The sequence below is a fragment of the Priapulus caudatus genome, unplaced genomic scaffold (assembly GCF_000485595.1).
Source record: "Priapulus caudatus unplaced genomic scaffold, Priapulus_caudatus-5.0.1 Scaffold4385, whole genome shotgun sequence".
Classification (NCBI taxonomy): Eukaryota; Metazoa; Priapulida; class Priapulimorpha; order Priapulimorphida; family Priapulidae; genus Priapulus; species Priapulus caudatus.
In genome coordinates, this window is record NW_014581446.1 from 4498 (window position 1) to 10985 (window position 6488).

The window sequence follows — 6488 nt, forward strand, 5'->3', positions numbered from 1 at the left end:
GGGGCTTCTACCTTGCTGGCATCATGCAAATTATTGCACTCTAGTTCCTAATTTTACCGAAAATTCAAAGGAAAGCCTTTTTCCTAGACAAAATAGTGCAACGCGGCAAACACTTTGCGCATGATTATTAATGTATGCCACCTATAGGTAAACTGACTGTCACTCTAGTTACTAATACTGATAAATGTGTGTCAAGTTCACTGAACTATAACATATATTGTTATAGTTCTGTGGTCAAGTTACTAGCGATGAGAGAAGAATACGCGGCAGTCCGCTTGCCGGCGCGCATGCGCGATGACCTGGTGATGATGACGTCACGATGACCGTAACCTGATCACGTTAACGATTAACGTTTACAAATACAATAAAAACGTTTTTACAAACGTTTAGAAAACGTTATAAAAACCCTACACATTTACGTTATATAAACGTTACAAAAGACGTTATGAGTATATGTTACCGTGCACAGGCACTTGAAGCGTATCAACTGTATACACACGGCGCCGCCATTGCGCGCACACTAACACATAATAATAGAGTTAACTCTACAGCAAAGCTGTGCCACGCAATCTTGTATCATGTCTCTCTGAACGCGGGCTATAGTACTATATAGCTAGGCACCGCCCTATATGCGCCATATAGGCGCGGGAAGGATTTAACTAACTATAACTAACGCACCTAATCGTGTCATGATCCTAAGCCTGTCTTTAAACCTGGGACAACTGAAATATTGTTGGGCTGATCAAGTGATCCAGCAGTAGATCACCACGGAGATAGTGATGACGCTTTGGGTTGACAGGGTGACAGGGTGTCGAAAATGATGGCACGAGAAGGTAGGAGATGGAACGTATGAAAAAAGGAGTATATAATGAGAGTATATAAGGTAGGACGTACGTATGAGATGGGGGATGGAGACGCCGATGAGAGGAAAAGCTAAAGCCAAAGGGACGAAGAGAGGTACATAGCCACGAGTTACTATTACTGTACTTACTCTTAGAAAGACGTGGAGCGACAGACATCCAGAAGTTGGAAAAGGAAAACGAGAAAGTTGTGAGCGATGACGAAAAAGCGTGGTCTCACAGAAAGAATGTTGTTCGAGAATATAAATAATCACAATAACTCACCGGTGTTTAGTTAGCTTTGTATAGAAGTCCTGCCTTAGTTTAAGCAATACTCCGGTAGCTGTGTGTACATGTACACTGCGCTCCTTATCACCAACAACAGTAGATCTGAGAGAAACAGACAAGACAAACGCAGGGCGATGAGCCCTGGTAGGTTTATACCTGGACCCATAGCGCGGGGAAGAACCGCTTATGTACAGCGCCTACGCGTTTGGAAAAACATCGGCGGGGAATTCCCTGAACTCGCTCAGACTTCTAGTCTGCAACCAGAGCACCCGCTACATCATGTGACCACACACACACACGCACACACACACACGCGCGCGTTCGCATGCCCGCCTGCCCGCACGAATACACGCACGAAAACATTCCAAACATTTATATAGTTCGCGTGCGTGCATGCGCGTGTGTGTGTAATATCTTCGTGCCAAAAGTAACGACATGATAGACGTCAACATCGCAAACACATACACGTACGGACGCACGCACGCAGGCACGCACGCACGCACACACACACAAACACGCGTACGCGATACCGAAAGCGTGCCTCCAGTCACTCGCCTGGAAACATGTTACGCTCTCGTTGCTGGGTAGCAACAACGCTGCAGTTACGAAAAAAATACACCTCTCCCACGTAGAGTTAAACATTTCTCCAATCATCGCATCAGCCGTCGTGCCAGCATAACGCTCACTGAATGAAATATGATGGCTGCATGCTTGCCCGGGAGGAAATGTTTCACGCTCCCAGTTCTGTATACAGCCCACCATTTGACCTCTGATTCATCACGTCTGCATGAATTCGCAGAAGTCGGCAGCAGTTGAGTATACCCAGTGAAGGCGCTCGTTGTTATTTTTACTTTCTCTACTCTGTGTGTACGTCTAACTGCCAGTGTTATCAGTGGTTCTTAACTTTTTGTGAGTTATGGACCAATTTGAGAATCTGGTGAAAGCTATACGGGCCCATCCCCAGAAAAATGCACATAAGCACAGAAACACAAAATTTTGCATGCGCCTGGTTCACGGACCCCCTGAAGTCCATCCCCGGACCCCAAATGGGTCCATGGACCACAGGTTAAGAACCCCAGGCTCTACCCGGATGTAATGTGTTAGCGATATGCGGTTCCCTAGCAAGTTTGGCCCACTTTCTCCACCGACTGCACGAGGAACTGTGGCATTCGTTCGTGTGTTTTCACAATCTCTCCTTATCCCCACGCGAGGTTTTGGCACGCGTACCGTTCTTCCCGTGCTCACCATGCACCCAGCCGCTATATCAGCTGTATAGGCATCCTAATCGTCACTCGAGTGTTTCGTTCTGCAGTCGCTAGTACACACAACTCGCTCACTCATCGTAGTTACCGTAGAATCTGCTGCAGCACAGGTACGATAAAGATAGCGATATATCGGTGAGTCGTGTCACATCTGCGTGTATACCGAATAGATTATGATGGGATATACTACTACCGATTACTATAGCTGACTAGCTGGCTAAGTTGACGACTAAACTTACCGGGCTAACTACCTGCCTGTGTTGTGTGTGTGTATGTGTGATCACTGGCGTAGCTAAGGGGGGGCACAAGGGGGCCATGGCTCCCCCTGTTGATTGGCAAACAAGAAAAGAAAAAAAAAATTTCCTTGCCTCTCACGCGTCTTCACAGGACTGGCCACAATTCCTGTTACTTCTGCATCTGCTGAACGAACATTCTCTAAAATGAGCATTGTCAAGTCTAAACTTCGTTTTACAATGACCCAGCCACGATTCTCTGCTCTCATTCTCCTTTTCGTTGAACAGGAGTTAGTGAATGACANCCACCCACGCACACGAAAGCATTATACACAAGCTTGATTCTATAATCTTTATGCTTCTGTAATGCACACCCACCGCCAATTCATCATTAACCGCGTTGTGTCACGATGGCAGGATGGTACGTCACATGCAGTATCCGACTTCTAAAGCTGTTTGGCATAGAGTGTACGTTTACCGTGGCAAGAGGGCAAATCAACCCATCAGGTACAGTGACCGTGTATCGGCCGTGTTAGCTGGGATCGAACTAAGGCCCGTAGACCGTAAAGCGACCTGTCAAATGTATTCAGCGTAGAGACGGCGTCTCTCGAGATAAGACATAAGAAACCGGCTTGAAGATAACCGCAAATAGTTGCAACGCCCGATTGGGCCACGGACTTCCGTATGCTAGGCGCGCACCAATGCCTTCGTCATGACCTAATTTAAGACGCTCTGTTAATCGGCGACAAAGACCTGAAATATTTCTGGCTTGATCAAGTGATCCGAGCCAGTAGCATCACACACGAGTATACGGACTGACCGCTTTAGGTTGACCGCGGTGTGACAGCAGGTGTCGAAAAAGGAATGCACGAAGAAGGTAGGAGATGGGGACGTAGCAAAGGAGGAGTATATATAGCGAGAGTATATCTAATGTAAGGGGCCGTACGTATGAGATGATGGGGATGGAGACCGTGCCGAGAGGAAAAGCTAAAGCCAAAGGCCGACGCAAGAGGTAAGGACGCCACGAGTTACTATACTGGTACGTACTGTTAGAAAGACGTGAGCGAGCAGCACATCCAGCAGAGTTGACAAAGGAAAAACGAGAAAGTTTGTAGTGATGACGAAAAGCGTGGAGGGGCGCTCACTAGGAAGAATTGCTCTGAGAAATAAATAATGCATCAATAATTAACTCACGCGTGTTTAGTTACTTGTAGACGCCCCTGCATTAGTTTAAGCAAATACCCCGGTGCTGTGTAGAATTAGAGTACACTGCGCCTTCGTATCACCATGTAGCAGTAGATCTGAGTGACGAGACGAATTCGTGAACGCAATGGCGATGACGCGCGCGTGTAGCTTATACATGGACCTATAGTGCGGGAAGAAACCGCTTATCAAATATAACAGCTTTCTTACGCGCTTGAAAACACATCGGCGGTGAATTCCCTGAACTCGCCTCAACTCCTAAGTCGGCAACCAGATAGGCCCGCGACATCATGTACTACACACTCCGCACACGGCACAGCCATCGCACCCACCAGCTGCGGCGCGTACGCTTTACCCAACTGCGCGCGCGGCATCGCGGTACGCTATGCCCGCACGCACGAACACCGGAACCATTGCACGCACGAACTTCAAACAATTATAAGTTCCGCTGTGCGTGCATGCGCGCGGTGGTGTAATAGCATTCGTGCCAAATAGTAACGACCTGAATAGACGTCAACATCGCAACACATACACGCACGACGCACGCACTCACAAGCAAAAGCACGCAAGCACCGTATCGTCAGCAGCACACACCCACGTGCGCGACGCGACACGCGAACGCGTGCCTCCAGTCACTGTCGCAACTGCAAACAGTGTACTGCTCCAGATCGTGCTGATTAAGCAACAACGCGCAGTTACGTACGAAAAAAAATAGCACCTCTCCAACAGTAGAATTCAAATTTCTCTCAATCACGCACAACGTCGCGCCCAACATAACGCTCCACGTGAATGAAAATGAAAATGGGGGGCTGCACATGCTTGCCCGGGAGGAAATGTTTCACTCCCAGTTGGATGCTATATCTAGGCCGTACGGGAGATTAGGTACGCGAATATTATTTGCTAATATATGACTAATCGCGCGTTCAATAAACTGAATATCCAGAGAGATATAGCTATAGGACATGTGTCTAAAGGTATCAGAAAATAAATGCAGAATGATCCGTCCCTTACCGGCTTGAATCTCATATCCTCTCTGTGAAAATTGAGTTATTGACGCAACGACGTAATACTCATATAGGCAAATAATATGCGCGCTGGAATGAATACAGTGGATTAAATTCTAAAAACTCAGATACCGTTTAAAACAATGTCTTAGCTATAACTCTCTGTGAATATGAGTTCTTGATCCAGTTCTCGATTAGTCAATATATAGCAATATATAGTGCGCTACCGAATCTCCCGTACCCGGCCTGAATAAGACCCTCCCGCTCGCCGTTCCTGTATACAGCCCACCATTTGACCTCTGATCATCACGTCTGCATGAATTCCGCAGAAGTCGCAGCAGATGAGGTAGACCCAGTTGACAGGTGCTCGTTGTTATTGTTATTTTCTCTAAGCTCAGGTGTACGTCTATCTGCAGTGTTATTGCAGCGTCGTTCCGAAGCTAGACACGTAACACCAGTGTTCTTACTTTTTGAGTCATGGATTCACCTTGAGAATCTGTTAAGCATATGACCCACCCCTAGAAAATGCACAAAAGCACAGATATACACAACATGTATTTGCATGCGCTCTGTTCACGACCTCCCTGCATCCATTCCACGACTGCCAATAGGGTCCCTATGGACACACAGATTAAGAAACCGTCGTAGGGCTCTAACCTCGATGTAAGTGTTAGCGGATATGCGGGTGATGCTGCCATTAGAGCGTTTCCCACTTAATGTCATTTAATGTCGTGGATATACAAGCGATATATAACGGGGGCAGATCGATATAAATTATAATATCAAGAGGGGTTATAGACATATGAAATTAGATACTTAAGGGGGTTAATATAAACGACTATAAAAAGCTATTAAAGCTTGCGTGCCTTGCTGTCGCGGAGCAAGCGAATTACAAGCGGGGGGGCGGCATGTTGCTCGTTCGCTGGTCACCGCTGGCTTTGTTCTCGTAGGCGAAGCTTAACATTGAGAGCTGGAATATCGCTTCGTTTCGCCTGGACTTCGTTGCTTCGAGCAAAGCAAAATACAGGAGCGGTCATGTCGCTTCGTTCGCTGACTTCTCTGGCGCTGGGCTTTGCTATACTATCATTAGTTCAAATAAAGATTTATACAGTCCTTGGCCGGACGGAGACGGTTTGGGTGTGGTTTGTTTCCGTATAATGCGCTCTTGCTAGTGCATAACAACGTCAACATTAAAAATAAATTTTACTTAATGATAATTCAATTAGAGATAGATCAAGTGACAGGTTTCAATCAGGTGATTAAAATGAACAAATAAGTGTTTTTATTGTTCATAAATATATCCGCCAGGTAGCACCACAAGCCTATCAACAAATCTCCTGTCATGTCCGCTCAGGTTTGCCAAATAAACATTTCGATTATCAAATATCTCTAAAATAATGGATAAAATACGAAGTGCCATCGGCGGTCAAGAGCAAGAGGATGACGAGAGAGGAATCGTAGATGACGTACGTTCTGATAACACTGAACAAATAATTACAAGGCAATGGAACGTGGATCATTGGATGGAATGTCGTGTCTAAGCTTGGAATTTACATATTCTCAACTCAAGATCCTGCGGCCCAAGGATAGAGAACATGGGTCCCAATAAAACCAATGTGCCTAACCCTAACCCTATTCTAACACTAACCCTAACCCTAT

General features: G+C 46.3%; 1 long non-coding RNA gene across 1 annotated transcript in view; it reads right to left on the bottom strand.

Annotated features, from left to right (window-relative positions):
* Nucleotides 1–1246, bottom strand: part of LOC106819764 — a 5134-nt gene extending 3888 nt beyond the window's left edge. Inside the window, exon 1 of the long non-coding RNA XR_001395490.1 lies at nucleotides 1125–1246. This is a non-coding gene — a long non-coding RNA (uncharacterized LOC106819764). The remainder of the gene's footprint in view (nucleotides 1–1124) is intronic.
* Between the last annotated feature and the right edge of the window lie 5242 nt (nucleotides 1247–6488).